Below are 22,204 nucleotides of genomic sequence, written 5' to 3'. Positions count from 1 at the left end.
CGGCTGTAACTGTTTCATTGGTCACTTACTTGATTTCATTGCTCACATAGGCAGTTCAGCATGTGCAATGCAGAGTTCTAGTGGGCGGGCACTGGTGTTCTTGGCTGTAGCAAGCTGAAACCCATCAGCATTTGGCAAAGCACATTTCTGGCACTCTATGAGAAACTTAAATGCAAGCAGATCTTGTGGATTTAGCTCGGACCATTAGCGTAGGTTTGCGGGCTGCTAGCAGTCGTTATGGCCCCCTAAAGATAATGATTGCAAATCCCAATCTAATTAAAGAGAGCCCTATCCTACTCAGACTCCAATTCTAATCGCTTCCTTATCGTTGCACTAGCCTGCAACACCCTCCGTTGGTGCCTTCTATGAACTGGTCACAGAACGCAGAGCCTGAGCCATATGTCACGGATATAGACTAGAGATCAAACTAACTTAAACTCTATTCACCTAACCTAGAACAAAGTGTAAGACGTTCGATGGCTCAAATCTGTCAATAATCATCTGGCAGTGATTTTCAATGAACATGTTCACGCATGATTTCTGTCATAGAAGGAACAAAAAGTGTTGGGGCACAAAAAATGTCCTCTACCCTCTCCTCTTTTCGCATTTCTCGCCGACTATGCTCTAGAAACCCCGAGCGGAGGCACAATACGCCACTTTCTGGACACACCTGGCTGCTTTGAGACTACTGCAGTGGTGATTTGGCGCAGCATATGTACTCTGTAACATAACATAACATTGAGGACTTGAAGTAAATTGGAAGGAACAGGGCGAGTAGTCGCTCACAGGTGCAGGTGATGCACTGCATCGCAGAAAAGACTTGCACTGGCATGCAGGGTAAGCAGTCGATCCCAGATAAATCTACACTGACAGCAAAGACTTGAACCGAAATCAAAAGCACGGGGAGAGTTGTAGTAATCAGCATTCCTGCATTTTATTGAGTAATACTCAACATTCACCTGCGTTGTGAAACATTCATGCCTCCATTATCTGCTCATGTGAATCATAGTCTCTCTAAACTACTGATTTTGTGAAATGTTATTTTTGTTACAACTGTTGCTGTTTCTGTTCCCTTCCCGGCAGATTCCTGTATCTGAAACACAATGTGGTACAAATATCAATATCAACAAAGAAGAATCGAGATGGTCTGTCGTCAGGTGGGTATTTCTGATCAAAGACGTTGCAAGCAGCCGGCCTTTTAAATCCCAGCGTGCTTCGCGCTGGCGGTTGCCACTTCTAGCCGTAGATGCTACTTTCTGTACCTTTGTTCAGGGACGCCCAGGTCTCATATAATGCACGCGCATAACCTGCCTTTGATTACAATGCCCCACCTGTCGCTCCCCTGCCCGCTGGGATTACCCTCATCAATGCATCTGTGGCAAAACTATAATCCCATATAATTGTGTTAGTCTCGATAGCAGATTAGCTGTAACTGCCCCAGCAGACAGGACTCTGTCAACTGGGGTAGCCCCTTTCCCTCTAATGGGATTCCCGCAGCAATGGCGGGGACGCGCCTGAGAGCCTCTCTCTCACATTAGAGGGGCACAGTGGCTAAACCAATTAGAGGGGAAAAGGATTAACTGCCAACCGGATTAGGGCTTTCATTATATTATTCCAGATATCTTTCCATAATGGGATCCCTTTTCCTGATTACACCCCAATTGCCAAGGGGCTTCCTTCTTTGGGATAATTGTTAGGTCGTTTTTATGTCTGCCACTACTTACATTTCTCTCTAGCTCTCTGTGTCTGTCTATTTCTCTCTATCTATCTATCTATCTATCTATCTATCTATCTATCTATCTATCTATCTATCTATCTATCTATCTATCTATCTATCTATCCATCTATCTATCCATCTCGCTGTCTATCTATCTCGATGTCTGTCTGTCTATTGGTCTGTCTATTGCTCTGTCTATCTATCTCAATATCGCTCTATCTCCCTTTCTAGCTATCTACATCTATCTATCTGTCTATCTATCCATCCATCTCGCTGTCTATCTATCTCGATGTCTGTCTGTCTATTGGTCTGTCTATTGCTCTGTCTATCTATCTCAATATCGCTCTATCACCCTTTCTAGCTATCTACATCTATCTATCTGTCTATCTATCCATCCATCTCGCTGTCTATCAATCTCACTATCTGTCTATCTGTATATCGTTCCATCTCCCTTTCTACCTATCTACATCTATATCGATCTCGTTGTCTGTCTATGTATCTCTATAGATAGATATACCCATCCATCCATCTCTTCTTCGTCACATAACCCTTCCTTCCTACTTTCCTTTCCCCCTCCCTCCTCTCTGAGCGGCCATCTATCGCTGATGTGTGATCCACAGATCACTACTAGGGACTGTGTAGTGTTTTAAAGCTTGCCACATTTGAGAATCATCTGGTTAGTGCCAAGACACCAAGTTGAAGCCGGATCCAGGCCCCCTGAATGGTCCAGATCTTGTCCGGGGCATGTGCCACCCTAGGCTTCACCCGCTTGCATCACAGCGCATGTCCTGCCACATCAGCTCCGGGTGGATTAAGTTAACACGCAAGAGAGGAAGCTAACAGCCCAGGCTTGGCATGTGTTAAGATCTTAACATGTTTTCTTAAAAAAGAGGTACAAGTGGCATAGTGGCCAAATACATGGGGGGGGGTAAAGGGGCAAATGCCCCCTTGGCTCTTTAGTAACAGCTGCAGGTAACTCACTTTCTCCACGAGGGTCTGACCACGCATCCTGGGTGAGCAGTGTACAGTGTCAGTGTTGCTGGAGATAAAAGACTATTGGCTTTAAAGTCATATACATGAACTGTGTCTAATGCTACCTTTTTTTTGTATTTTTGCAAGGAACCTGGGGTTGGTCACCCTAAGTTAGCTGGGGGAACCCAGAAGTGAACCCCTTGATCACTGTGCTCAGTGAGGCACAGCTCTACCTCACTGATGAGCCCCAACAAGGCTGAAACACGTGTCTGGGGTTGCTGTTGGTATTCTTGTTCAAAGGAGGTTTGCCTGGCATTTAGGTGCTGGTCTGCCCTTGTTGGCGGGACAAAGACTGATATGCAAATGGATATTCCTCCTTTGTGAAAAGTCAAGTGAGCGAGAGGAAAAAAACCACAGAACAGGTTATCATGCCATGTTCTTTCCAGAGAGGGGCGCCTGCTCCCTTTTTTTGTATGAACTGCGTATAATACAGTGATTTAGGGATCCACGGCCTGAGGTTTCGAACGTTAAGTGACAAGGTGCAAACCAGAACACTTCAAAGGTAGCTCAGCATTTTGAGCTGCTGTTGCTGAGATAATATATGGTCAGCGCTCAGGGGTGGACTGGGAACCCAAAGAGGCCCTGGTAGTGGCACCATACTACACATTTTCAACGAGCCCAACCATGCTGTCAGCACTGCCTGTAGATTCTTGTGCCTTATTCCTCCTGAAAATAAGTTGTCAAATGCACCGTTTGGATCTGGGAAGGGGTCAGGCTCCCTCGATTCATTTGGTTCCTTGCTTATATCCTGGGTGGGGGAATTCTGTCCCCGTACTGAAAATCATACTTTAGCCTGGTTGATCAGTGCCCTGACATACTCAGGCCTAGGGCAGAGGCCAGCAAGCAAGAACATGGTGCCAACACCTACCAGGCTGATTTGTTAGGGGCATGGCCAAAGCTTACAAGGGTTGTTGTTGTATCTAGGAGTTGCTGGCCCAGCAAGGAGCACAGGATCTCAAGAACAGGTGGGGGTTCAGGTCCTCACGAAGTTCCATGAGCGTGTACTGTGCTCAGAGGCGACATTCAAAATGGAGATCCCCTGACGGCGAGCATCTGCCACCCCTGGAGCAGCGGCAAGAGTTGGGTGCTTCGAGAAGATGCTGACTGAGGGACCAGATTCTTCATTAGCATATTTTCTGGGGACTTTTAAGATCAGGCATACATTAATTAGAAGGTGCTTGTAGTTATGGCTATTTTTTGAGGTGGGTGGCCAGAGACACCACTGGGGGACGGATCGCGAAGGGGTGCTTCAGCAACCGCTGCTTACTCTGCTCATTTCCTCGGAGAAGCTCAATACTCGCATGTGAAGCAGTACATTGACAATGATGGGAAAGATTCAGCCTTTGTTTGGAGTGGTACATGCTTTAGTGCAACAACAGAGGGCCTCAGGGCCCCACTTATCTCCATCACCGTCAAAGTGACGAGGGGGCCAGTGATGCACCGTGTCCTAAACAGAGTTACTTAATTGGGGACTGTCTTTGGGGATGCACAAATACATTTTTTAACTCGTTTATATGTCATCAGCAGCAGACTTAAGTGAGAATCTCTTTACATGTGCTAAATAGAAGCAGACTCAGCAGTGTGTATAATCACAGTGAACATTGTCCTTGACAATTCTCCCTAATAAGTGTGAATGTTTGACTGCTGAAAACTGAGAGGATGCTATAGCATATAGTTCCAGATAGCTATACACAATAAGTGCCTTCTCTCAAGACAGATAAACTGAATCCAAAATCATCACCTCACAACTCTTTTTCAAACTGACTAGCTTATTTCCATCATGTCAGATTGTTTGGCATGCACACAAATAGGTTTTCTCTTTTAGAAACATCTCATTGTATTCAAATCATGCATAATAACAGGATATAGGTCTGTGGCAAACAATGGCTGCTAACAAGCGTTCTTATCACACATTTTCATTTGTGTGAGTCTTCAGGCGTTCAAGGTGCAGTTGCAAGATATGAAAGAGAATTTAAGGCTCCCATTGCTTTGTATTCTGGTATTTGTAGTCTTGCACTCTTGATGGGGAAAATAAAGTCACACTTCTCTATATGCACGTATATATCTGCTGCATTGGTTTATTGTGGGATTTTAGTATCTTTCAGGTAATTTCTAATAACTGGGTATTATTTTATCCCATGAAAGCTAACATTGGCACCCATTTGTACCGGGTACATGTGATTTCATTTAATTAAATTACAGAGAATGCTGTATTAACGAAAATGTTATAACAAAATATACATAATTTTTATTTTTTTATTTTATTTTGCCCCCCCCCAAACACCCATGTTTCCCTTTGCTTTATTACAGCATTCTCTGTCATGTAATTCGTTAACATCACTGCATACCCTTTGTACCAACTACAGCTGAGAAGATATTCGGTAAATGGTCTGTTTTAAATCCCATTGTTGTCACTTCACTGAAATGCAGGAACCCTGGAAAATGATTTGGTCTCACTGTACCTTACCTCCCAAATGTGTCAGACATAAACATTATTCTGTTCACGGTATTTGCTGTTCAAAATACGCCTAATTTATGGCATCATAGACCCCACCGTTGCACCATATCTTGTAATATCCGTGATCACTTTTATACCGCATAACATGTGTCTTTCTTTCTGGGTTTGCTCATGCAAACCTCGTGTATTGCAACTTTCCACGATGTCCTGGAGTATCAATGAATGTCCCTGTGATCTCATTTTCTGTTTTCTCACTCCGGGTGATGGCAATATATATGCAAATGAGCACCCCAGTATGCCTTTTGCCACACAGAGTCTAGCAGATCGTAGCATCCATGGCATGTGCACGCCAACGTGCCACTCATGCAGAAAGAGGTGCAGACTTCGCAGGGGATGCATGTTGTGCCCCAATGTGAAAAAGAAATCCTTTCCGCAAACATGTATTGTATTTATTTGTTTATTAATAAAGCGCACAACAGCCCTTAGGCATTGCGGAAAGGTTCCAGTAGATTTGCATGACTTCTGTTAAGTTTTGTTTTGTGGGAAGGAAACTAGGGTTTTTCTTTCTTTACATCTTTATTTCCGAGTGCAAAACACCCCATAAAATGTCAATAAAAAAAAAATGCATGCAGAGTTCGATGCAACCATAAAAATACTAAAAATTGTAGACGCAGGATAAAAAAAATCTCCCTTTATTTTAGCAGCATTGCATAGATATCGTCCTAGTGTATAACAGATTATTCATGTCATTATAAAAAGAAAAGCAGATCGATATCTAGTAAAATTGATTCCCCTTAAAATTGTTAGGATGTTCGCTGTCATATAACCTTGTACAATGGACAAAAAACATAAAATGGACCATATATTCTACCACCCTTGGTTCACATTTGGACCCACACATCTCTTTCCTTTTGCTCCTTTTACTGGTTTCGCTCTGTAAAGGAAAGATATTTAATCTTAATGTCACTATCTGAGAGAGAGCGGGAGTGACCCAGGAAAAACAGTGTGCCCCCCACAGACACCCCCCACCCCCCGTCCACTTCAGAGATGCATGGTTTGTCACCCTCGGCCTCACTCGCTGTCTATTACAGATTTCAAAGTAAGGGGTCATTTTTATTCGAATTAAAATTCATGCAGCATGGGTTTTCATACCATACACCTTGCCACAGTTGTATCAGTTGATTTTTCACTTAACCTAGCCATTAAAACCTATTTGCCACATCATGTTTGCATTGGCCATCCAGAAAATATGTTGTGTTATGGCAGCCTGGGGCTTAGTCCAAATGGAGACCCATAACAGAAGTGGTTTTATTCTTCAATAACCCATTAGGGACATGGCTCCCATCTCTTGAGTGAATGACCCATTAGGGACATGGCTCCCAACTCTTGAGTAAATGACCCATTAGGGACATGGCTCCCAACTCTTGAGTGAATGACCCATTAGGGACATGGCTCCCAACTCTTGAGTGAATGACCCATTATGGACATGGCTCCCAACTCTTGAGTGAATGACCCATTAGGGACATGGCTCCAAACTCTGAGTGAATGGCCCATTAGGGACATGGCTCCCAACTCCGAGTGAATGACCCATTAATGTCATGGCTCCCAACTCTTGATTGAATGACCCATTAGGGACATGCTCCCAACTCTTGAGTGAATGACCCATTAGGGACATGGCTCCCAACTCTTGAGTAAATGATCCATTAGGGACATGGCTCCAAACTCTGAGTGAATGGCCCATTAGGGACATGGCTCCCAACTCCGAGTGAATGACCCATTAGGGACATGGCTCCCAACTCTTGAGTAAATGACCCATTAGGGACATGGCTCCCAACTCTTGAGTGAATGACCCATTAGGGACATGGCTCCCAACTCCGAGTGAATGACCCATTAGGGACATGGCTCCCAACTCTTGAGTGAATGACCCATTAGGGACATGGCTCCCAACTCTGAGTGAATGACCCATTAGGGACATGGCTCCCAACTCTGAGTGAATCCAAAAAGTCTGGACCCTGCTAAATGTTTCTGCAGAAACTCGTTTCTGCTTCGTTCCAAGGGGATTGCCTTGCTATAGCCCCAAATACCAACACTGTATACGACAGTTTCCCGCATTGCTGCTCGGCATATGCGTAGCATGTGCTGTACGGAGAAGTACCCAATGTTTTCAGCAAAGCAGAACACTCTGTGTCTTTGCCTCATATGGACTAGCACTTTCTCAATGTGGTTCGTCCAAGAGAAAGATCTTGAGAAGGCTATGCCCTGATGATCGTACGTATCCACACACTCCACCCTAGCATCCTATCATTGTTAGGCCATATATCCATGCTCAATGGATTCCTTCTTCCCACCATCATCGCTTTAGACTTAGCAAGGTGTATTGATGGTCTTCCCTTGTCCATAAATTCAGTGACTTTGTTGACAGGAGTCTGCAGGACCTTCAGGGCACGTGCCAGCAGAAGTGCATCATCAGAATAAAGTCATAATGTGTATGGCTCACACCCTATCCTTGGGACGTCACCAATACCACCCAGATCTGATTGCAGATCATTGATATATACAAATGTAAGAGGAGTGGGGCCAATACACAGCCCTGCCACACTCCTCTCCCACGGGGAAAGGGTGCAGATAACTCACCATCAGGACCGCATCTCACCTGATTGTGAGATGTGAGATCCGAGTACAAACGTTTAAGCACATTTTATGATATGGTGATAATCCCTTTATTCATCAATACTGTCCACAAAGGGACCCTATCCACACAGTTGAATGCTGATAAAATGCCCACAAATGGCAAATATGTAGGGGACTCCTTGCCCCACTGATGCCTTGCTAGTCACTGAGAATAGATTCGAAGCTTGTTCGCGTGTGCCTATCCCTTATGTTTATGTTATTTATTTATTTATGTGTACTGCACTGAAGGCCCGCAGGCATCAGGGCGCAACAGTGAGACGAAGACAGGCAGTAAGACAAACGGTGTTCACAGGACACGTAAGGGTGCCAGTACAAGTAGAGCAGTTCTCAGCCAAAACCATTTTGGATTTCTGCTAGTGTGTGAAATCCTTTTGCCCAGTCTTTGACGACTAATCTTGCAAATAGCACGGCTGCTGCATCTAGCAGAGAGATGGGCTGATATTATGTGTGGTATTGCCTCTCTCCAAGAATTGCGGACAGCACTGGACTTGCCAACTGCATTGAAAACAGCTGTTGATTGGCACCCAATACCCTGGGCTCAGTGAGAATACATCAGCTGGGCAAAAGTTGGGACCAAGCATCTTGTCGTTTGTTGCTTTCATAAGCACTCCTTTGACTTCCTTGTGGATGAAAGTCATTGGGGCTCATTAGGAGATTGCCGGTGCGGAATTAACGTGCCGGTAATTTCATTTACAAAGTCACTTTGCAATGCCCCATGAATCAGGGTGTTTGTTGGTAGTACAAAGTCACTTTGCACCAGTGAAAAGTCACTTTGCACCACGCTACACATTCCATAAATCAGGCAGTCGGGGTCTTAAATAAAGACCATTTAGGATTAAAGAGAATAGCCGATCATTTTAACGCTCACCCCCAATGGAGGTCTTAAATTATGCACTGTTTTTTTCCAGTGTGTGTTTAGTACTGGAAACTCTTCCAAGGTCATACAGCAAAACAAGCGGATTATGATTACTTTCTGGGCACTCTACCACCCTCATGATTTTCACCAGATGCCAGTCTTCTAATCAAAGCAGAAAGTAGTCTATTGTGCAACTATTCTGTGAGCCCCCTTATTAATTAACCCCCTGCAACATCCAGTGATTTCCTCCCATTTAATGTTCTTAGCCCCTCTCATTTAGGTAGACCAGGAAACTCATCCCCTGACCATCCCATCTGGGGTCAAGCACTAAAGTGTGTTCACAGGAGCATGGCTGAGATGCCACAGTGCATGGATGTAACCACGCTTGGCTCCCGCTAGACCAACAAATCCAGAGAGCGGATCCGCAACCCATGCCCATATTTGCCCGATCAAACTGCAATTCGATCGGAAGGAAACCCTAGTGCAGGTAGTGAGCTGCAACGGGGCGCTTTTCCATGTCCTGCAGGAAGCCTCAGAGGGATTTGATAAGAGCCCCTCCCTCATGCCCCTACGTACAGAATGCCCTTCGGTCTGAGGAGGCATGATGGCCACGAGGGGCGGAACAAAACGAGAGACGGATAGGGCGCCTGTGAGGGTCTCTGGACACCAGGGGTTGGGACTGGAGGCCCTTTCAGGGGCGTGATTTCCCACTTGTCACTGAGGCCCAATGACGGAGCCGAGCAGAGGAAGGAGGAGCACACGCAGAACGCAGCCCAACCCGGAGGCAAGGGAGACCGGGGATCTCAGAATGAACGGTGGCCTGTAAAAGGTGGGCGTGGAAGGAGTGGGCCCCTGAGAGTGCACTATGGATACTGGTAAGGTAAACAATATTACACCAGAGCAGTCATTTTAATTCACTTAGGGACAGCTGAAGTTGGAATATAGGACACAGAAGGCAGGACATAACAACTGAACCTGGCTCCGTGAAGTTTCACTGGTGCAGCAGGAAACCCTGCCTGGGAGAATGGGCACAAACCATACACAAACTAGAATGGAGCGATTCACGTATTCAGGCCCAAAACCTACTAAGAAACATTCTTCACCCCAGCAAGCACAAAAGCAAGATGTGTCGGCTCCTGCCCCCATGCAACATAGCTGGATGGAGCAGGCAGTGATGGAGGCGATAGTCTTCCTGTGTGCCTCCATGGAAAATAAGGTGGACGAGATAAGAATAGACATCTCACTACTGCACCAAGATCTCCGTAACCTCTCAGATACTTTTGAGGAGCATGGACGGAAGATAGTGAACCCTCTGTAACAGCGCCACGATGCCCCAGGGCAGCTGCGCGCTTTATAAATGCAAATAAAATAAATAAATAGTGGAGATGTCCACATCAACATTCCAGTCCCAGGTAAAAGAGCTTTAGGACTGTACCGAATTCCTGCAGAAGAGGGTGGAGGACACCGAATGCAGAAGCCAGAAGGAATAAAATAAGGATCATAGGACTGCAGGAATGTGACGAGGGGGATGACCCAACACATTTTGTGGAGAACATAATATTGCAATCAGGTGGGTCCGGGAAACTGTCACACGTTTTTGTTGTAGAGAGGACATATAGGACTCTGACCAGGAGACCCCCTCCTAGTGCCCCACCGCACACTATTATTGCCAAAGTAATGAACTACAAAGAAAAAGAGTTCTTCCAACGACATACACAGGAGTGGGACCACAGTTGAGGAGGTAATAAACAAGTGGCAATGTATCTGTACTACACTTGGAAAGTGAAAAGGCAGCAGAGACCCAATGAGAGGGTTAAATCCAGGTGAGAAGGGCACAAACACGCTATATGCTCTTATTTCTCAAAGTGATGCACAATGGCAAGACATTATTTTTCAACTCCCAGAGGATGATTCAACATGGATACAGCAACAGGGCCTGCAGGACAATTTGGATGGAGAGACTGAGAAGGTCGACGGAAGGTGGCCATGGGGGAGGACCCGGCAGGGCAAACCACAGGAACTTACACGCAAAGTCGATGTTTGGTCCTCCTTGGATAGACGGAAAACTAGAGACAAGACCGCTAACGGATTGTCTCGACATCCTGGAGGAGGTCGTATCGAGGACAAAGTCAGAAACTGGGAAACTGGGCAAATACTGGAGTGTAATGACTGATGAAGACAGTGGGGGGTATCATATTGGCACATTTGACAGAATAACAACTCAGCTCGTGAATTTACGGGCCGCCACAGGGCTCTGATGGCAATGGTGTTTAGATGCAGTTGCACAAGTCTGTCATCGAAAGAGAGCAAGCAGAGCATCATTGGACTAGCCTACGCCCAATAGGAGTTTCCAACATAGGGCACAGCCACCCTAGACCTCATGTGCATGCTGGTCCCCTGGGAGATGGCCCATTTCATCGAAGGACCCCCCAGTAGGGAATTAGTAATGCACGTGTTCCTTACAGCTATGAGACTCTTTGATGGCCGTTTGCTTCGATGGTTTGGTTTAAAAGTTTGGGGTTAGAGGTACACTGTTGCTTAATGTATGCAAAACACCCTGGGGGACAGGGAACAGTGCAGTGGGGCTCATATTTTGGCACTCCATCTATACTTGTGAATCACGATATTGCCTGCAATGGACAAGCCGCAGACAGGTGGGAGGGGAACATGGCCTATATAGTACAATGTCTGGGCTGGTTAAGTGTATGATGTGGAATGTGTGGGGGCTAAATAATTTAAAAAAGAGATGCAGAGTGAAAGCGCACTTGGAAAAAAAAAATCTGGGTGGACATAACGTTTATACAAGAGACGCACCTGCCCATGAAAAAAGCTCAACAAATGTATCAAGAAATGGGCAGGCATAGGCGATGGTGCTTCATACTCCGTGTACGCTAGAGGAGTACTGATATGGGGGGCAGACGGGGTCACTCTGAGAGTCGCTATAGCACAAGTGGACCCGGAAAGCAGGTTTGTGATAGTGCATGGAAGTTTGTAAGGGGTAGAAGCGTGCTTGAACTCCCATGCGCCTAATGTAGACAGAGAGGAATTCTCCCCCACGCTGTTGAATCGACACGCTATTTACGTGCGATGTGGGTATGTGGCAGCAATTCTAACTGCATGATAGATCCTGCGATCTGTAAACACGGGACACAGATCTAAGGCCTCTCGATAATTGGGGAATAGCCAGGCTAACTGCAAACTGGCAGACATATGGCGAGTAGGATACCCGGCCACAACTGGTTATTCCTTCTACACAAGTCCAAAACGGGGCATACACAAGAATAGATCACCTTTTTGTTGGAGGTGGAAAGGCATGTATGTGTAAAGGGTTGGGATATCTGGAAAGAAGGTTGTCCGATCACTCTACCTTGGAAATGGGGTTTTGCTCACAGAAAGGCAGGGCCGCCATCCTAACTTGGAATATGTCAGTGGGAGGGCTGCCGGGGACAAACTGGGGACACATATCTATGACTTCTTTGAATTGAATGAGGGTTCTGTGGGTGATGCCGGGATTGAATAGGATGCCTTCAAGGTGGTGGTGAGGGGAAAATGTATATCTGCCACATATGGAGTGAGGTCTTCCTTGAGAAGCTCCTTGGATAGAACTGAAAAGGAAATTGATTTAATTGAAAACCGGAGTGTGGGCCAAAAGGGGAGGGGAAAAAACATCAGGAATTAAGGATGTGGTGCATAACACACTGGGAAGCGCTAGGAGAACATGACTAGGACACGAATGAGATACATCTGCAGAGAGAAAGACAGGGCGGTTTGGCTTCTGGCATGGTTGGTTAATGGGGAACGAGAGAGGAACACGATCCTAACGATCCAAGTATCCATTAATTTCCTGTTTCACAGAATATTACAATGGATTGTGTAGGGAAACAATGCTGTGCATGGAAAGGGAGATAGCCGACACATTAGCACTGACAGACACTCCTAGGCCCTCATTACAACAAGTATAACCTAGAGAAGAGACTGCGTGCATTTTGCATTGGGCCATGTCTGCTGTGAGATAAAACAATGAATCAGAGCAGGTGACTGCCACACAAGTATAACCCGGAGAAGAGACTGCACGCATCTGGCATTGGGCTATGCATGCTGCGAGATAAAACAGTGACTCAGAGCAGGTGACTGCCACACAAGTATAACCCAGAGAAGAGACTGCATGCATCTTGCATTGGGGCAACGCCGGCTGTGAGATAAAACAATGAATACGAGCAGGTGACTGCCACACAAGTATAACCCGGAGAAGAGACTGCACGCATCTTGAATTGGGCCATGCATGCTGCGAGATAGAACAGTGGCTCAGAGCAGGTGACTGCCACACAAGTATAACCCAGAGAAGAGACTGCATGCATCTTGCATTGGGGCAACGCTGGCTGTGAGATAAAACAATGAATACGAGCAGGTGACTGCCACACAAGTATAACCCGGAGAAGAGACTGCACGCATCTTGCATTGGGTCATGCAATGAATCAGAGCAGGTGACTGCCACCAAGTATAACCCGGAGAAGAGACTGCACGCATCTTGCATTGGGCCATGCCTGCTGTGATATAAAACAATGAATCAGAGCAGATGACTGTCACACAAGTATAACCCAGCAAAGAGACTGCATGCATCTTGCATTGCGCCATGCATGCTGTGAGATAAAACAATGAATCAGAGCAGATGACTGCCACACAGGTATAACCCAGAGAAGAAACTGCACGCACCTTGCATTGGGGCCACGCCTGCTGTGAGATAAAACAATGAATACAAGCCGATGACTGCCACACAGGTATAACCCAGAGAAGAGACTGCACGCATCTTGCATTGGGGCCACACCTGCTGTGAGATAAAACAATGAATACAAGCCGATGACTGCCACACAGGTATAACCCGGAGAAGAGACTGCACGCATCTTGCATTGGGGCCATGCCTGCTGTGAGATAAAACAATGAATACAAGCCGATGACTGCCACACAGGTATAACCCAGAGAAGAGACTGCACGCATCTTGCATTGGGCCATGCCAGCTGTGTGATTCCCAGCATCTGGCTTTTATGCTCCCTTCACTTTGCACCCTGATCATTGTGCTCCTGTTTTTTTTACAGAAGCAAAGTACAACTACAAGTATTGCTCAAGTATAAGGATTGACACCAGCTTAAGTGTAAGGACCTGAGTAACATCTCAACTTGTGAATTGTGTTTCTTCATATCTTTGAAAAATGTTTGCAAATAAGAAACACTTGCAGTGCAGTAATAATCTGCCCTCCACCCTCGCCCTCCAGACTCTTGTGACTGTTGGGAGTGTGTGTGGCGGGCGTGATAGATGGCCATAGAACAGGGGTGCACAACTGATTTTGACAGAGGGCCGAAAGTACCTTACATGATGGCTATAGTGGGCCAAAAAGTAAATGTGGGTGGGGCGGTAGGCACGGTGGGGCGTGGTGTGGCAGGAGGCTTTTTCAACCCCCTATTTTTATTAAACACTATGCCCCATAGCCCCCACCCCTCAAGCAAACACTATGCCCCATGGCTCCCACCCCCAAACACTATGCCCCATGACACCCACCCCTCATGCAAACACTATGCCCCATGGCCCCCACCCCTCATGCAAACACTATGCCCCAAGACACCCACCCCTCAAGCAAACACTATGCCCCATGGCTCCCACCCCTCAACCAAACACTATGCCCCATGACACCCACCCCTCATGCAAACACTATGCCCCATGGCCCCCACCCATGCAAACACTATGCCCCAAGACACCCACCCCTCATGCAAACACTATGCCCCAAGACACCCACCCCTCATGCAAACACTATGCCCCAAGACACCCACCCCTCAAGCAAACACTATGCCCCATGGCCCCCACCCCTCAAGCAAACACTATGCCCCATGGCCCCCACCCCTCATGCAAACACTATGCCCCAAGACACCCGCCCCTCATGCAAACACTATGCCCCAAGACACCCACCCCTCATGCAAACACTATGCCCCATGGCCCCCACCCCTCATGCAAACACTATGCCCCAAGACACCTACCCCTCATGCAAACACTATGCCCCAAGACAACCACCCCTCAAGCAAACACTATGCCCCATGGCCCCGACCCCTCATTCAAACACTATGCCCCAAGACACCCACCCCTCAACCAAACACTATGCCCCATGGCCCCGACCCCTCATGCAAACACTATGCCCCAAGACACCCACCCCTCAACCAAACACTATGCCCCATGACACCCACCCCTCATGCAAACACTATGCCCCATACTCATACAGACCCCAACCCTCCCACCCCTGCATACAAACTAACAAGTATACACCATGCACCCATACAGACCCGAACCCCCACCCCCCAACTCAGCACACAAACCCACAAGCATACACCATGCACCCATACAGACCCGAACCCCCCACCCCCAGCTCAGCACACAAACCCACAAGCATACACCATGCACCCATACAAACTCGAGCCCCCCCAACTCAGCACACAAACTCGCAAGCATGCACGCATACAGACTCGGACCCCCCACATCTCAACATACACTGAACGTGCACACAACAACAACAAACATTCAGGCAGACCCGACCCCACCGCCCCAGCCCCCCCACCCCCACCCTACCGGCATCTCAACATACACTGCACTTGCACACAAACACATTCAGGCAGACCCGACCCCACCACCCCCCCACATCTCAACATACACTGCACTTGCCCACAAACACATTCAGGCAGACCCGACACACACCCCACACCCGCATCTCAACATGCACTTTCACACAACAACAAACATTCAGGCAGACCCGACACACACCCCCCGTCCGCATCTCAACACACACTGCACTTGCACACAAACACATTCAGGCAGACCCGACACACACCCCCTCTCCGCATCTCAACATACACTGCACTTGCACACAAACACATTCAGGCAGACCCGACACACACCCCACCCCCGCATCTCAACATACACTGAACTTGCACACAAACACATTCAGGCAGACCTGACACACACCCCACCCCCGCATCTCAACATACACTGAACTTGCACACAAACACATTCAGGCAGACCCGACACACACCACACCCCCGCATCTCAACATACACTGCACTTGCACACAAACACATTCAGGCAGACCCGACACACCCCACCCCCGCATCTCAACATACACTGCACTTGCACACAAACACATTCAAGCAGACCCGACACACACCCCACCCCCGCATCTCAACATACACTGCAGACATACAAATACAAACACACCCATAGACACCCGACACCCCCCACCTCCGCATCTCAACATACAATGCAGACATACAAATACAAACACACCCATACACACCCGACACACACCCCCACCTCCGCATCTCAACATACATACAAAAACAAAAAACACAGGACGGAGCCGAGACAGACACACACACACAAACATACAGCCCCCCCACCATGTACTTACCCAGACGTCCTGGAACGCTGGCGAGGCTTCTGGCACTGCCCAAATCGTTTTGGGTTGGGTGTACCTCTACATCTGTGCACCCCGGTGCACAGATGTAGAAGTATACCCAACCCAAAACGATTTTTAGAAATGGAGGGACAGATGCAAAACAAGAGCCTCTTGCTTTGCATCCGTCCCTCCATTTTTAAACATCTTTTTTCTCCGGCTTTTACCCGGGCCGCCAGCGAGAGGCAGTATGGATGGAACAAAGGGCCATCCATACTGCCCCTCTTCTGTGCGGCCCGTGGGGGGGTGGGGATTGCTCAGCCCTGACTTCATTCTGCCGGGGGCGGGGGGGGGAGGAGGGCCCCGCAGCCCCCCCTACTCTGCACCCCTGCCAGGGCAGATTAGGTCACTGAGCCCCAGCTTCCCTGGCAGCATACACACACACACTGCGTGACTCACGGCCCGGCAAGGAAAACAAAGACTTTCTTAATGGAGGGCGACCTTTGCTGCTTGCGGGCCGCCTTCCATTAGGAAAGTCTTCAACCCTGCCGGGCCGCATCCAGCAGCATCACGGGCCGCACTTGGCCCGCGGGCCATATGTTGTGCACCCATGCCATAGAACAATCATTCTACACAGTACAAAGGAACAGTGCTGTAGTGAAAAACACTTGCACCTCAACACCGTGTCCTGGTTAGGACTTGTTTTAGCTGGTTTGGTGAAAGCCAATTGAGCGACACCTCAAGAATGCCATGCTGACACACCCATGAAAACAATAGAGGTTGGTATCCATGTAGAGGGTACTATCCAGAGAGCACTGTATATTAGGGCAAAAGGTAAGGCAGAAGCCACGAGACCAAGAAACTGCAAACCAGAATATGTGTGTGCAAAGCTCAGTTTCCCCACTTACACATCTGTATGACACTGGCCATTGTATGCTATCCACATCAGCCTTACGTGCCTGGGCTGCCAACAATGGGATGACACAGAAATGTCGTGGTTGTGCTTTCTCAAGAACATTCTTGGGTGCCTATAGTGGTACAATGAGCGCCCGTATGAGCTGAAAGGAGTTCTCACAGGAGCTCTAATAGGAACTTGCAGTAGGGTGCAGGGCTGTCTACAGGTGTTCAGTTTCATGTCTGCAGCAGCTCACTGGGTGCCTGCAGTTGCCCAGTGTGGTGTCTGTAGTAGGTCAACGCGTGCCAGCAGTCCTGTCACTGCGGCTACATCACTACCATCTGAAGCGCTCCGTAGGCATTTGCAAATCCCTCTGTAGAACATCTCGAGGAAACCTCCTGGGCTCAGGGTCGGACTGGGACAGGAAATAGGCCAGGTCACCCAAAGAAAAAGTGGCCCACCCCTCGCCTCAAAAAAGGGGCCCACCCCTCGCCTCACGACCCTTGACCTCTGATGACATCACTGGAGGTGATGTCATTTGACCCCACCCCAAAGTGACATCCCGGGGAGAGATGAAACACAAACTTTCACCCCTTCAAAAAAAGGAAGTGGCATCAAATAGCATTGTTCCTAAGCACACTAAATGACTGTGAATCCAAGCACATCCAATGCCAAATGATAATGTTATTGTATAGCACTTACGCTTAAGCTCTTTTTTATAGAACAAATATGCATACAATATCACCCACCATATATTGGTACTCATTTAATCGACCTGAGAAGGATGAAAGGCTTTTTGAAAAAAAAAAAAAATCAAATTTATTTTTCTTCCAAAGGCATGGCCAGAAATCGGCCCCCACTCCCCTGGGATGATTTCGGCCCGCCCACGGGTCGAAAGGCCGAGTGGCCAATCCGACCCTGCCTGGGCTCCTCTTTGCCTAGATACCTCCAGGTTCAGTGTGCTATATACGTAAATACACTAAACTAAACGTTTCTTTGCTACTCTGGCATAACACTCCGGCATGTGTCCGGTTCAAATTGCTTATTGTTTGAATCCCTGAAACTAGAGGCGTACTAGGGGGGGTTAAGGGGCTATAGCCATGTGTCTGTTGGTTGAAGCCCTGGATTGAAGCTCAGGGGATACACCCAAAAGGCTAGCTAGCCCCGGGTCCCAACAGTCCCGACATTAGCTTAGCCCCTGATCTTTTCCAGACCTAGCAACACCCCTGCCTGAAACGTAAGAATGACCCACATATGGCTGCAAACACTGCATGCTCAGAACATATGGCACTGAGAAGTTTGCCGTTCCTGTGTGGCTGTCTGCATAATTCCTCTCTTACAGCACAAATGGCATGTCCTTATTTATTTATTTATTTGGCCATTTTGCACATTTTATGGCATACTTACAAGCAGAGGTAAAAAGTAAATAGCAAAAAGTGTAAACCAAAGCTGGAGGAAATTCCAATATTCCTTCCTACCACTGTGCAATTTCATTCCCAGATTGCTTGTGTTTAAACCCAGTGTCTAGACCAAGGTTGTCCAACATACGGCCCAGAGGCCACAATGCAGGCCCACCAAGCCATTTTAAGTGGCCCGCGAACGAGGCCGTATGTTGGACAACTCTTGAGTAAAAACAATATATATATTTATATATATATATATATATTTATATATATATATATATATATATATATATATATATATATATATATTTTTTTTTTTTTTTTTTTTTTTTTTGTAGATGTGCATGTGTGCAAAACTGTAACTTCCTCTGGTGACCCCATGGGGTCAACAGAGGTAGTTACAGTCCTCAGCCACGAAGCGTTAATTTATTTATTTATGCAATGTTTGTTGGATATCCAACAAACATTGCAGAAATAAATACATTTGTCAAGAAGATCTTGGGACTTGATGAGGGAGGAAGGAGAGACTAATTTGCATCACGGCATAGTGAGGGGTACCTCGGGAATACCATTCATTTTCAGTGAGAGCGGGTCCATACAATTGTCCAGTACTCCCACAAACTATGAACAATGGGATTAATATAGTAGCAATTACGTTGCATTTAAATATCCCATTTCAGGCAAGTAGGACCCACCATGCAAGAGACGAACGTGCTCCGGCCCAGGCATGCCCGTTCCTCTCTTGCATGGTGCTCCGAGGGGCAAAAGGCGAGCCGAGATGAGGAGAGGAGGTGGCGAGGTGAGGAGAAGAGAGTGCTGGCCCGGGCGAAGAATTATGTGGACAGGTGCTTTGCAGGAGTTCCTCTCGGCATGGGCAGCACAGCGGATTCCTGAACCCCTGATTAGCCGTGGGCCGCTGCTCAGAGGGCCATTGTGCAGAGTTACTTTCAAGGTTTGTCATCTCTGGACATATGTTTAGCAGGGGTTGCGGTGACACAGCCTGTCTGCCCCAAAAATCGTTCTTTGGAATTGCGAATGTCACCGAAGATGAACCTTGATCAGCTGAGAAACTTAACCTTTGCAGTGCTTTTTTCCCTCGTCTCGAGACAAAGAAGAACAGCACGAGCTCAGTTACGTTTACCTCTAAGCACAGTGCGGATTGATGAAAATGTCCATGCATTATACCAAGTACATTGGACATTATAGATGTGGCCAGTGGGGTATCAAAGCATGGCGAATACCACATGTAGAGCACAATATGTTACCCTCGTAGTGCCCCCAAAAACACTGCAACCTGCAAATGGGCCTCAGTGGACCACCTGCCAAGGTTTCTGGAAGTTGCTTATGATCTTGATCTGTGATCTATGATATGATCTGATATGATAGGTTATTTATAACGCGCTTAATACCCATGCAGCAGTGATCCCAATCATAAAAGTTAAACAGGCAAGCCCAACAGGTGTAACTTATTTTCACTCTTTTGGTAGCGCAGTCTGAGGGCAGCCTATACCCTTCAGGAGAGGCGTGAGCTGATACAGTTGCAACACAAAAAACAATAGTACTATGTTCCCAAAATACCTCAGTTCTTGTCTTTCGGATCTCAGCAGAGCCAGGCTTTTCAGCATCAGACCAGAAGCATGGGTGCCTTTGCGCTGGGCTGGGGTCAAGTCGGAGAGCAGCAGCGATGGGCCCCAATGATGCAGTTTCTGTTTGGCAGTGGTGCTGATTTGCGGGTAGAAAACGCTGGGAACAGTAGGCCCTGCCAAGTGGATGGCACTGGAAGACTCAGTGACCTCTGGGCCCGGACAAGGGAATACTTGCCTATGGCGCTGTGCAGGCTCGGCTGACACAACACGGTATATGGTTACGGCAAAGATGTCAAAGCTTCAGCATTGTCATTGAGCAGAACTCTGAGATACAGGGGTGGTGGAGCGTCGAGGTCCAGGATGATTATGATGGTGTCAATGGGGCCAGCGCTGAGTAGCTCCGCTCAGGAGGGCCATGGGCCCGTGTGGGGCCGACAGCCCAGTGAGCAGACTGCAACCGGCCTGCTCGAGCCATCCTGCTATTTATACAAATCTTGGGCCGAGCAGGGCCTGATGGGAGAAAGGAAATGCGCTACAATCTGCTTTTCTGCTGGGCTCTGCCTGCTGGAGCTTCCCCCTACAGGCGGGACAGGCAGCTCTGCAGACGCTCAGAGCTTTAGGGTGTGGGGGGTTGGGGCTGGGTCAGGGCCTGCCTTCTCACCCTCGCTTAGCGGGGCTTCCCAGAACTGACCCAACCCTTGCCCTCTTGCATGCAACTCATACTTAGCTGGCAGGGGAGAATCTGATCTCAAGGGCAGATCTCCCAGGGTGAGGCTTACCCATTGCACATCGGATTTGCTGACCCCTGCTATGTTCCCAAATGCGGGATACACAACTGCATTATTTCTGGTAGTGGGGGACTGCGTTCGCGCTCTCCCCCCGATTTATTGGTGAAAGAAAAGATAAGTGTGCAGTAGGCCTGCTAGGTTGCATACTTTAAGATTTTGCTCACATTGCGTTTCTTCAATTAGGTTCACCTTTGGGTGATCGCTTTTCCACATTTTATCTGACAGAGATAAGCTGCCATATGTATTGGGCACACTGCAAATGCTCAGGCAGCATCAATCATGCTTTGTACAGGACAATGCTGGCCTAAATTGGGAACAGCCAGCATAGACATGTTGCTACAGAGGCATATTTTGGGTACAACCAGCATGACAGTGTGTTACATCAGTGACAGTGCTGTCTTACACTGTGGACACATTGATCTTGATCATTAAAATGTGTTGTGTTGTAAAATGTTCCTTTCTGCTGTTGGTGACATGGAATTGTCATGTTCCCCTTTAGAACTAATTGTAAACTTATGGCTTTTTGGTCATCTTTTCTGCTGTAAAATGCACCATTTCAACCTCATATTTGAAAAAAAATTATTGGGCGGGGCAATCCCCCAAAACCCTCCCTAGAACCTTATGGCTCCCTCGCTACACTCGGTCGCCCCCACTATTTCAGAAAAATATTAACACATAGACACTGACAGAAATCACAAGCAACTAACCTTTGATCACTGCCCATGACACCAAAAGCTATCTTTGGGACTGCATGGCTATCACTGCCTGTGATGCTATTGTGTGAAAGGTCACACAATATTGCTTTTTAATATATTGCTTTGGGTGAGGTTGTTGACTTTTGGCTCGCCGGCCCACTGGGTGAGAAAAAGTTAATGCTTCGGCCCCACATTCAAAAAGGTTGGACAAGCCTGGACTAGACCATCTACTCTATAGGGAACCCAGTAGACAAACCCCTAGTCTCGCGTAGACTATTTCGTCTTTGTGACAAAATCCCCATGTTTCCGGTGACTAGTGTGATGTTTTTGTTAGTGACATCACCAACTCGTATATTGCAATTACCATTCTAGCAATTCTGGTTAAAATAAAAAGAAAGCATCATATTATACATCCCCTTCCTCTGCCGAGACAAATATGAAGCCATGCATTGTTGGTCTCGCTGCTTGATCTGTGATGGGTCTAATCTTAAATAAATATGTGTCTAAATATATAGCACAGATCAAGAGATGATTGTGTATTTGGTCAGCTTCATGTGCCCCACAATGCACCTTATCATTCAATCTAGATGCCTCTGGGTTATGTGCACTATACAAATGTCAATATAAATAATTAAACAAATCACAATTGTTGAA

At 47.2% G+C, this 22,204-nt stretch overlaps 1 non-coding gene across 1 annotated transcript; it reads left to right on the top strand.

Annotated features, from left to right (window-relative positions):
- The first annotated feature begins 20,786 nt into the window (after positions 1 to 20,786).
- On the top strand, positions 20,787 to 20,948 carry LOC138490621 (U1 spliceosomal RNA). Its single transcript, XR_011275559.1, has one exon. It is a non-coding gene; the product is annotated as a U1 spliceosomal RNA (small nuclear RNA).
- The last annotated feature ends 1,256 nt before the right edge of the window (positions 20,949 to 22,204 follow it).

This window comes from Ambystoma mexicanum, chromosome 9, assembly GCF_040938575.1.
Source record: "Ambystoma mexicanum isolate Mex_15411 chromosome 9, UKY_AmexF1_1, whole genome shotgun sequence".
Classification (NCBI taxonomy): Eukaryota; Metazoa; Chordata; class Amphibia; order Caudata; family Ambystomatidae; genus Ambystoma; species Ambystoma mexicanum.
Note: the sequence above shows the minus strand (reverse complement) of the source record. Positions and strands in the feature narration are given on the sequence as shown.